The sequence below is a fragment of the Nilaparvata lugens genome, chromosome 10 (assembly GCF_014356525.2).
Source record: "Nilaparvata lugens isolate BPH chromosome 10, ASM1435652v1, whole genome shotgun sequence".
Lineage (NCBI taxonomy): Eukaryota > Metazoa > Arthropoda > Insecta > Hemiptera > Delphacidae > Nilaparvata > Nilaparvata lugens.
In genome coordinates this window covers 10926206-10941149 of record NC_052513.1, presented here as the reverse complement: position 1 = coordinate 10941149, position 14944 = coordinate 10926206, and the positions used below count along the sequence as shown (strand labels likewise).

At 33.9% G+C, this 14944-nt stretch overlaps 1 long non-coding RNA gene across 4 annotated transcripts in view; it reads right to left on the bottom strand.

The window, feature by feature from the left end:
• Window positions 1-12981, bottom strand: part of LOC120353267 — a 54805-nt gene extending 41824 nt beyond the window's left edge. For all 4 annotated transcript variants that reach the window (XR_005572259.1, XR_005572258.1, XR_005572257.1 and 1 more), the window contains exon 1: window positions 12836-12981. This is a non-coding gene — a long non-coding RNA (uncharacterized LOC120353267). The remainder of the gene's footprint in view (window positions 1-12835) is intronic.
• Between the last annotated feature and the right edge of the window lie 1963 nt (window positions 12982-14944).

Genomic DNA, 14944 nt, shown 5'->3' with positions numbered 1-14944 from the left:
CAATATCTCTCTTCTTTCTCTCCTTTCCATTCTTGAAAATCTTCATAGCTTGTCATATCAATTACTTCCTCCTTTTTTAATTCCCTTATCTTCTGACTCGCAGCTATGTAATACCCTATTCTAATTGAAATCAATATATTTATTATCTATGGCTATTCTTTAAGTAAGCTATCTTTTACTCGGAGAATAACGACTTAAGGTTGAATACATGTCAACTCGATGACTGATTTAGTTTTTACATAATGAAATTCACTCCAATTCAATATTCTGTAAAATACGATTATTTTCATTTTCTCTGTCTCCCACCCATATTAATTCATTCAGCACTCTTGATTCAGTCAAGCCAACCGAAAACTTCAATCACAAACCTCATTTTAACTATTCCAATTTATCACTTGTTTCAAATCTTTATCTATCTCCAATTCCATCTGTCTTTGTACGTTTTTAAGCTTCATTAAATGAACATATCTCGTGAAAATTGAAAACAGGATAGTTAGCAGGCAGGGTACATTAAGAACTCTGCTTCCTTCTCCAATTATACTGTACTGCACATTTTTAACATCTATAGCTATTCAAAATCATTTTGCTAGCTTTGTAGCTCACCTAAATTGTAAGTCAATTCATCTCTCATCCCTTCTTATGATAACGCTCAAGCCTAGGCTTCAACAAAATAATTGGATTTGTCATGCTTCTCAGAAAAAGAAACATTTTTTACTTGGTATGGCCATAAAGTAGAGATAATATTTACTTTGTGTCTCCTAAATCGGTTGAGTTTGGGTTCCTTCCACACATTCGATTGTGAAGAAGTGATTCACAAAATTCAAGTGAGTATATTGGACACATACTAAACTCAAATGATTCACAAAATTCAAGTGAATACATTGAATACATACAAAATACAAAATTCAATTCATTTGATTCACTAAATTGTGAAGAGGAAGTTTTGGCTCCTTCTTGAGGTGGTATGGCATGCAAATGCATAATGTGTTCGCACGGTTGCAGCTCTTGCGCCGTTTTTGAAAACGCCAAATTGTGCTCTAAATCATGCTGTTGGTAGGCGGCAGAAGAGCGGCTCGCGCTGGCGCACAAGTATCGTAGGTAGTGGGGGAGGGTAGCCGCCCCTGCCCCTCCAGCCATGCGGCCAAAAGCAGAGCGGGCCTCTCTAGAGTTCAGGGTCCGACTTCAAGGACAAGGCCAGATCCCCCTTCCTCTCTACCCTCCCACCCCATCCTTAGTTAGAACACCAGCTCAGTTGGTTTGGAACAGTCGGCCAGTGAAAGTGATGGACTAGCCCTTGTCTATGCAATCGGTTCACAACACTGCGAACTTCGCTTGTTTTTGTTTGTGTCATCATATTTTTGACACCGGTTGTCAGCCGATGATTGTGTGCCAGTGGTGGTGATGACTCTCAGTGTATGTGACAGTTCTGCTATCATTCGATTGCTACTTTTGATTCTTTGATGCTATCAATTAGTTTCAAAACATAACAATCAGCAACTAAACTATCAAAAATTAAAACTATAATTACTACTTTTCTCATGTGCATTTAGTATCTACTAACAATAATAAACTACCAACAAATCCAGGTTAAATCTCAGCGAATTGAAATAATTATCTCAGGAAGATAGTGTATTTGTGAATTTTCAACGAATTTTGTCGTTCGTTTTTTATGTATTGTGGCCTACTTTTTTATACGAATTCTACGTTTTTGAAAAATTTTCATCGTGTATTTTGTAAGTTGTTTTCGATAAATTTACTACTTGGAGACTGGACATTAATTTGTGACTCTTGATACAACGTGATACTAGCTGTCTCGTGCTTCAATGACAGTATTGATCTATTTCTTCAATTAATCATTAATTATCATTGATAACCTTTAATTTTGTACGCTATTAAAATCGTGTGTTTATTGACATTTTTCCATTGATGAACTTGACATTGATATTTTGAATTCTGTAGCAAGCCCTACAAACACAATATCGCATTAATTCATTGATATTATTACAACTAGGTGTTATTATTAGGATAATTTCGTGGTTTCGGGTTTTTTATAAACATTACTACTAGCTGACATTAGGTGAACTGTGCTCTGTATTATTTTTACTCAGTCGTCGATTATTTGTTGTATTTTTGATACAGTAATGTTAGGAATCAAAATGGAAAAAACAACAGTACCATGTGACTATGATCAAGTCTGCGATAAGGTCTGTCAAATTATTATGTTGTCAGTCGTCGAGAAAAGCTAGGTGTGTTTGAAAGAACTTTACAGGATTTGTCAAATAGTTATTGAAAAGTGCAATTTTAGTTCGATAGTGTGGATTTGGATTTCGCAGTGCTTTTGTGAGTGTGTGTGTGAATTTATTGAAAATGGCGCTAGCTACAAGTTCAAGTTCTGCTGTACCTCTTGCTACAACTTCGTCGAGTATTATTGTTTCGACATCACCACCACTCGGGGGATCCAGCACTAGCAGGGTTCTGGTGGCCAACCCTTCCGCGGAAAGACACTCCGTATCGCCTTCCGGCGTCCTGATGCCGCCTCCGCACTCCGCCCCCGCCTCCGTCGTATCCTCGTCGACGTGCTCACCCGCCCTCATGCCGCCCCCGCCCCCCAGGCCCCGCATAGTCCATCACCAGCCTCCGGTCGAGGTCAAAGCCGAACGCATCTCTCACGAGGAGCCATCCAGTTCAATCCCCGATTTAGGTAAGTTACAATTAATTATCAGTTTTATGCATGATGGAAAGTGCAAATCAAATTCAGAGCAGCTCATTGATTGAAAATCTTCTTGCTTGTATAGTGCATGTGCAAATCCATCATTGAATAATCTGAGTAGCATGCCTATTTATTGAATAGAGAATCCATCAAACATAATTCTTCCAATCAGATTGAACAGATATTAACAAATGAACCAAATACAGTTGAGGTAATGGAATGCCTAGAGCATGTTACATAATAAAATATTTTTTGAATGTTGATAGTAGTTGTACAAACTACTAATTATCTTAGATAGTGCATGCTACAGAATACAACGGTTTATTATGAATAGAAAATGGAAAAATCATGCAAGATTGGAATTAATTGATAATTTTACAAATGATATTTCATTGAAGCACCGGGCTTGCTTGAAGAGCCCTTTTCTTATTATCAATGCCAGTCCCAACCAGTCTGTGAAACTAGCAAGTCAACGTCAGTGATTTGCATTATTCGTCAAAAAGTGCAAATTTGTACTTGTTTTGCTGATTATGTACTGATGAATAAATGAATGAATGAATGAATTTATTTGCCAAAAACAAAATACAAAAAAGCTTTACAAAAAATAAATATAAGTATATGTTACTTCACTTAAACCAAGATACATACATATTTATTTAGATATAATAACGAAATGATATCATTTATATTATAAATAATAGTTATAAAATGAAGATTCAATTTATGTTCACATGCATAAGTACAGTAGGTGAGGCAAAACCACCGGCAAAAGGAAGATTCCTTGTGCGCCAGTGTGAGTAAATATAAATATATTATTTGTGCGTGGGTAATGAGATGGGGATGTTGCTCATGAATGCCAGAAGGAATGGAAATCAAACCTATGATCGACACCAAGAGTATTATATAGGATAAATATACTATATTATACTAGCCTATATACTATTCCATTGAATATTATCCTATCTATTCACTAGCCTTGGATCTATACTGCAGGATGGAGAATGTAGCTACGATGCTCCAACCCAATGAACAATTTCTCGCCGTCACGACACCGACACGATACCCAGAATGCACTCGCCGTCACGACACCGACACGATACCCAGAATGCACTCAGATTGGCAGATTTTCGGTACGCCACAACCCAATCAGCCAATCAGAGGACTTTCTAGGTATTGTGTCGGTGACGTGTCAGCGAGAAATTTGTGTGTGTGAAAACGGCCATTGGATTATGCAGGCCCACCATTTTCGTCTCTCATACAGGCCCCAAGCTTTGCCTTATTTTCAATTCATGTGGAAACCTCCACTACAACCCATGAAACGTGACTCCAAAATGAAGAATCTTCCAGTACCGACATTATCTTGAAATCTTGAAATTAACTATCAATAATCATAGCCTGTACCTCAATTCTGCAGTTTGGCGTTCCAGTATGAGGTAACCACCCGCTGGCTGCGACTTTTTAGTATGAACGTGGAAGTGCAAATCCAATACTAAACCGGTTGCACAAAAGCCGGTCAAATTTTAACCGTTATTAATTTCATGAGAGTCATTCAGAGAAGGCCTTTTTGATAAGATGGCTTCTCTGATTGGTTCTCGTGGAATTAATCACGATTAAAACTTAACCAGCTTTTGTGCAATCGGCTCTCAATCCTTTAGTTTCTAATGTGAATAAAATTCGGCACATTTCAAATCATTCTGTCTGCGAAATATCATTGCAGTTATAATCATTCCATTCAATAATTATTCAACTAGATAGATAACAACCATTGTCATTTTAATTTTGCGTGTATTTAAAATGTTACGGAGTTTGCAATTATTGTCATTGAGATGACAACTATTGTATCGATAACAGATGCGTCAGTATTAATTCGATGATCAACAGTACTGAGCAGAGCATTGAGCTGCTCTCAATGTTAACAAAGTAGCCTATTAACAATGAGACCTTGATCTGAGTGGCCGTTAGAAATGCTGTAGATTAATTATTTAGTTAACAGTGCCACTGCCGGCATGGCCAACAGGAAGAACTGTTTGAACAATATCAACTGTTGTCTTATTATTATTCATTATTTTTGGACAATATTGAAGGCGCGAACGATAGAAATAATGCGTCAAACACATCAGTTGATTAGTCGAGTGAATATTTATAATCGAGGGACCCTGGATTACATTATACTACTGCGGGCATGAAGTGGTTGTCCTAAATCAATTTATCCAATGAGAATCCTCATTTCATGCGCTATAATATCGATGAATTACAAATCGTTCAAGGAACAGAATACTGTAAGAATAATGTACCTAATATATTCACATCAGACGAAATGCTTTCTGTGAATCCCTGAGAGACATTTACTTTTCGGTTATGGACGCGTTACTAGCAATGATGCAGATCATCGATGATTTGATCCACCCTTTTTAATTTTTGACGAAAAGTAGCATGTTTTTAATGTATCTCTGTACAACTTGAATATGGATTACCGTAAGAAAAACATCACTTAAAAACTAAAAAATAGTTCTCTGGATAACCTTTGGCTATATAGCAATAATATACATAGACTATTATATTTGTATGAATGAATGTTTGGAAGAAGTTGATTAGTATTTCTGTATGAATAAAAGTGATTGAATTGGTGAAATGATTTTCTACTCCAAGCATCTTCGAATTCCTTCCGAATACTCCGTATTTTAATCAAGATACAAAATATCTTCTTGATTGTAGATTATGTGTTACCAATGTTATGTGTTACTTTGATATGTTACAACCTCACCCTACACACCTTCACCTCTTTTTACACCTAAAGCTACACATTCTTTTATTAGGATGATTTTCAAGTTGATTAATGATTGATCTTTCTCTCAACATTATCAGAATAATTATGCATGAAGGATAATTAAAAACAGACAGTATTGCAATTACTATCCAACCTGATACTGACCTCTTTTCAAAAATATATTTTTGTTTACAAATGGTGTCTTAACGGCATAAGCTGCCAATAGATGTTTTGTTTATCCTACTAGGTTTCTAGAATCTAGCCACACGTAATTCCATTGCAAAACTTGTAATATAACTTATAAGCGCTTTTACGGACCAGACAGGCCACTTTTCATTATCAAGGTGCAACGGAGAAATTTTCGAAAACGAAATTACTTTCACGACGGCGACTTTTCAACACGCTCATTGGCCTAGATTCGGCGTATAAAATCAGCGCAATGATTCCCACTCACTTTCTACTAGAAGTCTGCGTCGTTAACTAACTGAAATGCATTGATTTCATCCAATATGGAAAGTCAACTTTTTGATGTTGGGGAGCACGAAATCATATTTTACTAGAAAACTAATGCCACTATCGATGTGGGAATAATTCAATATTCTTGGACTTTGTTATTGAAATTGAATTCTGGTTCTCTTATTGTGTGAACCATGTACAAGTTACCCTCAGGAAAGTAAACGACATCACATAGAAATTTCAGGATACAGAAGGCTCAATTTGAGCCTATTTTAACAACTTTCACTTGAAAAGCCCATTTCTTCCAAATATTTATAGTCTGTTGTATATACAATAAATATTAAAATTATATATTCAGTATGATATTTATTTGGTATAAATGTATTGAAGAAAAATATATTGCTTTATACTCGGTTGTTTCATGTATAGTAATAATAATGCTATGAGTGACTGTAACAACTCTTTTCCAATATATATATATATATCCATGGGACTCTTCTCCATTCTTGTCCAACAAATTTTGAACATTTTGAGCGGCCACAAAACTGAAACTGAGTTCTCTTTATAATTTGGCTGTTCTCCAGTAAAGCACAGTCCAGCAAGTGGTGATTTCATTTCTCCTTTTCATTGCACACCTTTTATTTTTCCGCTAGCAGACGCAGCCTAGCCTGGTTTGCGTCTAAAAACAACATTCTTCCACTCTCTCAACCATTGCGGCTATTTTTATCAACTTGCAGCCACTACGAAGGGAACGGCAAGGATAGTGTGCATAGAGGAACAAAGAAATAGGCCGAAAAAAGAACGAAATCGAAATTTACAGAGTGTGCCCTTGTGGTGTCTAATGTCTAATGCCGACGACGACTCATGCTTTTTGTCTGCAGAGGTTTGGTCAAGGCTGTCGCGTACCCCCCCTCCCCTCCTAAACCCCCTTCGCTACTACCACCACCTAGACAGTCCAGTATTGGATGGCCTAATAATTTATAAAAAAAGGAATGTGACATATCATCTCAAGGATGTGTCAGGAGGAAGTTTCTGGAGGTGCAGACAGAATTTTCGAAATAATTTATGGCCTAAAAGAGTTACACATTTCGAGTTCTAACAGGAAGTCTATGAAGGTTCAGACATTTCCGAAATAACTCATAAGAGACTTGTATGAGACTAGATTTGAAGGGATTCTCGGCAAGAGTGAGTCATTGAGGTGCAGATAATTTTTCTCTAATGTATCGCTGTTCAAGTTTTAGTTGTTAGTGGGTCTTTGGATGATTGTCTAAAATCTCGACTTTTCCCCCCAATCATCATTAATGAATGCGTAAATAATGTGTTGGGAGATGAATGAACCTTGATCAAGTTCTTTATGGTTTCCTTCCACAAAAATTAGAATTATGGAACTTTTTTCAATTATAAAAAGCTGAATAGACATTTGCTCTAATAATTTATTCTAGCCAGAATCCTTTGCTGTTTCCACGTTTATAATTGAAATATCATTTCTATTAATAATCTTCAAACTTTCGAAATTCAAAATGCAAAATCTTTGAATATGTTTGAAAGTGGAAATCAAAGATGTGTAAATTTCTTTAATATAACCATCCTTTTGACAATCTATTCCACTTATTTCAGGGGATGGACACGTTTAGGACTCTCAATACATGCTCTCTTCCCTCGAATGTAATGTTTGATCAATAAATGAGTAATGAGTAATTTCCGTCTTCATATCTACCTCCCTTCATATGACCTCCCTGGCTTCTCATGATTACATTTTTCGGTAATCAACTTCCATGAATTATCCAGTCTAGTTGACACTAAATCCAGTAACCACTTTCCACTCGATTCCAAGAAATTGGCGAAATTACATGAACTTACAGTATGTAAGGGTCATAGAAGGTCCTGCATCTGCAGCTAATCCCTAAACTTGCATTCGAAATGAATCGTAAGTATTACTTTCACTTGCAGTGCTATTGATAGAATTCAACAGATTTGTAGTCAAATCCCATCTTCCCGTGTTTAGTATTTAAGATTGCAATGATTAATGTTGCATAATGTGACATGTGCGAATTATGTAATGAACAATAGTATATAACAGTATAAAACGTACGTAGAGTTTCCAATTGAGATATTCGTTAACAATTTTTCAGAATCACAAATTGGTAAACTCAACAAAGCTTTTCCTATTTCAATATCTCTTGAAATCTGACATGAGATTTTAAATAAAATTTGCAAATTGGTGAAATTACATGAACTTACAGTTTGTAAGGGTCATAGAAGGTCTTGCATCTGCAACTAATCCCTAAACTTGCATTCGAAATGAATCGTAAGTATTAACCTTCACTTGCAGTGCTATTGAAAGAATTCAACAGATTTGTAGTCAAATCCCATCTTCCCCTGTATAGTATTTAAGATTGCAATGATTAATGTGGCATAATGTGACATGTGCGAATTATGTAATGAACAACAGTATAAAACGTACGTAGAATTTCCAATTGAGATATTCGTTAACAATTTCTCAGAATCACAAATTGGTAAACTCAACAAAGCTTTTCCTATTTCAATATCTCTTGAAATCTGACATAAGATTTTAAATAAAATTTGCAAATTGGTGAAATTACATGAACTTACAGTTTGTAAGGGTCATAGAAGGTCTTGCATCTGCAACTAATCCCTAAACTTGCATTCGAAATGAATCGTAAGTATTAACCTTCACTTGCAGTGCTATTGAAAGAATTCAACAGATTTGTAGTCAAATCCCATCTTCCCCTGTATAGTATTTAAGATTGCAATGATTAATGTGGCATAATGTGACATGTGTGATTTATGTAATGAGCAATAGTATAGGAGTATAAAGTCATAATGGAAGTAAATACTTCCTCATTTAATCTGTGATAAAGGGTAAAAAAAATCCAATTTTCCAATTGAGAAACTCGTTAACAATTCTTCAGAATCACAAATTGGTGAACTCAATAAAGCGTTTCCTATTTTAATCTCTTGAAATCTGACATGAGATTTTTAATAAAATTTGCAAAAAAATCTGAAGAACTATTTGTGCAAAGCCAGACAAATGAACAGGTAGATATGCCCACTCGCCAACTGATGAGGAGGCTAACCACTCGTACACTCGCACTAGCATTGAAACTGGTTTCAATAGCAGCAGGAAGTGAGAAGAGGTAATTGGTAGTGCACTGCGAAGACCGCCAATGCCATTCCTTGCAAGACATCGACGGCTGTCAGGATGAGACTGCGACAATCAATTTTCTTGTTCAATCACCGGAAAAGTTCCAAACAACTTGAGCTTCCGTGAGGTGCCAACTGTACGGACAATGCTATGTTTTCCCTTGATCAGTTTTTATCTATTGAATCGCCGCTGTTAATCTAGCTTCTTACAACACTTCCAAAACTCATTTTAAAATAAAAAATGAGTAGCCGAAACATGTCGTAACGAAATAATTTGAAAGGGTACTAAGGTTTACATTTCTATTTATATAGAAAATAGCCCTAAAGAAAAAAGACTCATTTAAAAATAATTATTAACTAAAAAAGCTTGAAAACAGAAATTCGAATTTGTATTTATTACTAGATTACATTTTTTGGAATGACTGTTCAATGTAATTGTTGACTTATAGAAAATATTGCTTCAACTCACAAGAAGTTGAAACACCAAAGCTTCAATGCGGTCAGGTATTCTCGAATTTATTTATTTAAAAATTGACGTAGTAAACTCGGTCTTTTCCAGCTGCAGTTAGCTATTTTCCACTCACTTCAATTAATTTGACTACTTTAGAAATTTCCTGAAAATATTTATTATAATTTTTATATGTTAAAATTGCAGTCTCTACCTATTTATCTACAGTTACTGTATGGAGATATCTTTATATAGTAAAGCCCGGCACACACACATCGATTTTTGTTCGTACGGTATTTTGCCGTCCTTATAAATTCTATTAGATTAAACAGATGATGTTTGTCAAGTTCCGATAATCTGATAGAATTAAAAAGGATGGAAAAATATCGTACGAACAAAAATCGATGTGGGTGTGCCGGGCTTTACTGCACTTAAAACATTTTTTATGTCAACGATCACTCTAGAAATTATTTATTCATCTTCCATGCGCTACTACTGGAATATTTTACAGTATTATTTTTCAACTCACTATCATTGAAATGTATAACATATCCCATTATATAGCTGGTTGCAACTTATTAAAAACCATTTGATACTTTTCAATTGCAATGGCTTTGATTCCAAAACACCTACTAGAACTGGAAATATTCTATGCAACTATGTTTTTACAAGTGCTGCAGCACTCACAACTCGTTGGTATTGAAATGCAATTGAATAGTCAAGATATCATAGTTGCGCCGTAGATATCAATAAATGTCACAGTTTCTACTTCCTTGTCCAATTGTACACTTATTACGTGTGAATTGTGAATGTGAATGTGGATGTGGATGCCTGAGCAGAGCATATTGCCAGCATTCAACACAGCATGCTACCAGATATGTTCTCCAAACAACAATTATTATTATTATCAGTAAATGCAATGTAGGCCTAGTAAGGTCGATAAGGTGACCTTCATAGTCAAATGTAAATATTAGATTATTCCCAGTTGAGATTGTTTCATTGAGTAATGAATCAGTGATCAGTTTCGTGTCTTTGTAATCTCGTTTGCATTTAAACTGTAATTGGAATTTATATTAAATTGACTATTATCTGAAAAAAGTTTTCGAGTCAAAGATAATACTATTATAAATAGTAGATAAATTTAAATGTCATTACTTTTGTAATAAAATGGAGTTAATCATAATAATTGGATTGAATAATACTGAAATTGTAGCTGGAATAAAAAATTAGGTTATTAGTTTCAATTTTACTAATTCACAATGTGTCTGCTAGTGTACTATTAAATTTCTTGGAATCAAGGAGAAATTTGTGGGATCAATTCAGTTCATAAAAATGGAATTCGTGTTGAAGAAATTCTCTCATAGTTCAGCTAGTACCCAAAAATGAGGAGATTTTTTGGACTCGGATACATTAAAACATTTTGAGTACATAGTTTTGAAATAGAAAAATCTTGTGATTTCACATTCGTAACAATGTGAAATAAACTTATGTTCTATGAATTGATAGATCATTCAAATAGAAGCTCACCACAATGATTGATACCAAAATTCTTGGCAGTAGGCAAATGGCTTTTACAGTTTTGGTACTTACTTCAACATTCCTTCAAGCAGGATTTTGTATTCAATAGATGTTTTGTCATACCTCAATCATCATTTTGTATGCAAGAAGGATATCTCCTTTCATTGTACAATTTCATAAAATTTCTTCCGATCGTCATGTCTTTCCGATGGCACTCATGATGGAAACTTAATCATGAATTTATGATATTCTTGCATTGGCGATTGGGGAAGTACACTATGACCTACAGTAGATAATATTTAATTGTTCTAACGCCCACCCTTTGGAAAAATCTTGCTAAATTCGTATCTAGGTCTATAGATCTATGTGTTCAAGGTCTGTGAAAAGTCAATTCAATGATTCCTCTACTTTTGCGCGATGATAGTTTCATTTCAAATTGGGTTCTTCTTGAATAAATCAGGCAGGTTTGTGCCATTGGGCTTAATAAATGAACGGAAAAGTCACTCATCAGCCAATCAATGACCGACTGATAAATCTGACCTCGAATATTTCTGACCTTTGGGTGTTTCAGCTGTAGGTCACGAATGGTTCGAGTTCTATTTGAAACCTCAGGGCTTGATTCAAGGTCTATCGTCACCAGAAGCTATATTTACTTTATAATTGGAAATGCTCAATATTTATAATGTTTTTATTACTTTCCACCTTCATTGACTTGTTTTCCATTTTTATTTGGATTAACCATTTGCTGCTAGCTTATGCACAGTAATATTAGAGTTATTTTATGAATTAATATAATATTCAACATGAAAATTATTGGGTTTATCAATGAAGTGCGTCAGAATGAATGATCCACAATCTTATTACTACCAATTATAAATTTATATTACATATTTATTCTCTCATCTTTTTATTTGCTACTTCTAGTTGACAGTTAATTCACTTGGCGGGTTGGCCAAGCATATCGATTCTTCATTCCATTGAAACAATTAATATAAATGTTAATTGGAACAAAATAGAATTTACATTAGTCACCCATGTAAAATCCATTACAAAACTAATGAGTGAATAGTTTATTATTAATTTCATGTTATAGAGCTCTCAGAAAGGGACAAAAGGCACATTCCAAAACTTGTCTTATCTCAATCTAACAAACGTTCACTTGAATTGAATAATTCATACTCCAAATGAAATTCAACCAATTTTGAATTCAATAATAATAAATATTAAAATTATAAACTTCAACTTTGAATTGGCTGCAATTTTTTTGAAATTTGAACAAATTTAGATGAAATGCTATGGATACGTTACTCTTGTAATTTATAAAAAAATATGAGTATTAAAGCTGGAGCTGATTGAACACTGACTTGTAATATTATCAATCAGAGAGTAAGTAGTATAATTATGATATAAGGAAATTAATTATTGATCAATAATTATCCATATTCACAGGATTCACTGGAATGATTGAAAAGATTACACAATATCACTGTACTGTAGTTGATAAATACCAATTGGTTTGATGAATTTAATATTCATTCTGCTATAAAACAATTATTTTATGCATTGTAATGTAATTTCCAAGTGTTTATCGTTCAATGACAAAAAATTCCCACTTATTATACCTTATTTTGACAATAGTTAAGAGCAAGAGCACTAGAACACTTGCGATACTTTGCAAGGACTCTTTATTGATTTTATACTATAATATTTACTTTAAGAAGGGGTTGTAAGAATATTAGTGCTATTGTGCATAGAGTGTGATGAAACTTACCGTTAACTCAATAATTATTCCAAATTTTATAATTTACAAATCGCGAATGAATCTGGGAAACTGCATAATATTTGGAAAATGGGAAACTCCGCTCCATAGTGCACTAGATGCATCGTATGCACTAGATAGCCGGGAAAAGCAGTGCAGCCAACTGCATTTTGCAAAATTTCCCTCAGCCATCAAAACAGAAAACAGCTGATTGTTGCCCGACAATATAAAGCATCTTCATTCATTATGTTTCCAAGCTTGGGAACTTACGGTTGTTTTTCTCATTCTTGTAACAAATTAACTGTTTCGGAAAAGTAATTAACACCTTGGAAAATTATCCGAGTTTTTCCTGAGTTGTGAAAGTGGAAACCCCATCCCACTTCTGAGCTCTCGTAACGATTTTCACCAGGGTTTTCATTATCAAGGTCATGCTTGGAAAAAGCAAGGTACCGTGCTTCACTTCTTCTCTCGTATTTTGTAAGGAATTTGTTTAATTTTCTTGTTGAATTCATTCCAAAGTACTTTGAATTACATTCCACTAGTGTATACTTACTTTTTTAACATACAATACTTCATATTACAAGTTATTTGTCCCAATTTCGTTGAAAAACGTTTTGCATGAGATCGAAAGTGATTCCACCCCCTTGAGTATAGTACAAATAATGCTGTGAACTTTTGTTTTTGTTACTAGGTCTCTGAAATAACTCATACAAAACTTGAAATCTATTCATTTTGACTCAATTCGTTATTCAATTGAAGGTTAACCATCTTGATGCTTAAAATATCGATTAGTATTGGTGACCTACTTATGCATTTAATCCGTCCCCAAATATGTGAGTTGTATATTGATTTCCTGAGCTTACTTCAGTTATTGTATACATATATTGTTGAAACCACCATCACAAAGTTCGATATATTATCATAATTCAAAATTATTATTGAAAAATTGATAATTATCTGATTATAAGATGGGAATATATTTCATATAATGATGGATAATTTATTATACGAATTTGAATATTTGATTAGCGTATTAGAATGAAAATTTTAGCCCGAAATACTATCAACACTATAAACTTTATTGATTATAAGATAATCCTCATTTTCATCAACTGAGTTGGTAACAGAATAATGGAGGAATCTCTTTAAAACTTCTACCAGAGAAAACTTCTATACTCACTAGTCTAGATGGTTTATTCTGTGCTTCTACTTAGGATATACTCTACTTGTATTGTAAATGTTGACTTTCTAGAACAAAGTCTTGACGTTCTACTTGAAGCATTCTTTCTAATCTAAATTATGAAAGGCTGTGACAATAAGATGCTCATAATTTATATAGTGATTTTATTCTAATTTTAATTCTATAAAAGTAAATAATGTGAATGTATAATTATGTTATGAATAAGAATAATATAAATATTTATGGAATTCATAGTAAATTAATCACATCGTTTTTTTAAAAGCTGCTATTACAGGTAGGTGCAATCTTTCAATCTTGATATTTCTTAATTATTTTCTAATTGAAATTGAATCACCTTGAAAACAATGATATTTTTCATTTACCACTGTGAAAACGCATTGCTCTATGAAGAGTCGATTTTGCAACATTGAATTACTTGTGATTGACTAATGAAGGTCAGATCTTGAGTGGGCTCTCAATGAAATAATTTTATCACAGTGAAGAGTAGTTATCTGTGATTACCTTTTTATATATAAAACTAACTCTGTGTGAAGACAATTATTTATCATTTATAGCAGCCGTAGTTTATAAAATGTTAGGAATATCAGATTCCAATGCAGATTCAATCAGAAATCTTTTATAAATAGAACGCAGATAGAATTGGATCTCTATGAAAAATAAATCTAATTGGATTTTATTTGTGCCATTAGCTGGCTTGTTGTCAGTTCGTGACGATATTACATTGTTGTTTTACTGTACCCGCTACAGTCAGTGAGGAGATAGAAGCAAAATAGTTTTCTAATTTAGGAGCATTTTTAAGAAGTTGGAATCTGAGTTGAGCCAAAATAATATTTTTTTAACCAAGTTATGGTTTTCTAAAAAATATTGTTATTTGTACTAAGAATTAAGTTATTAATGCATATGCCATTCGTAAAGAATTA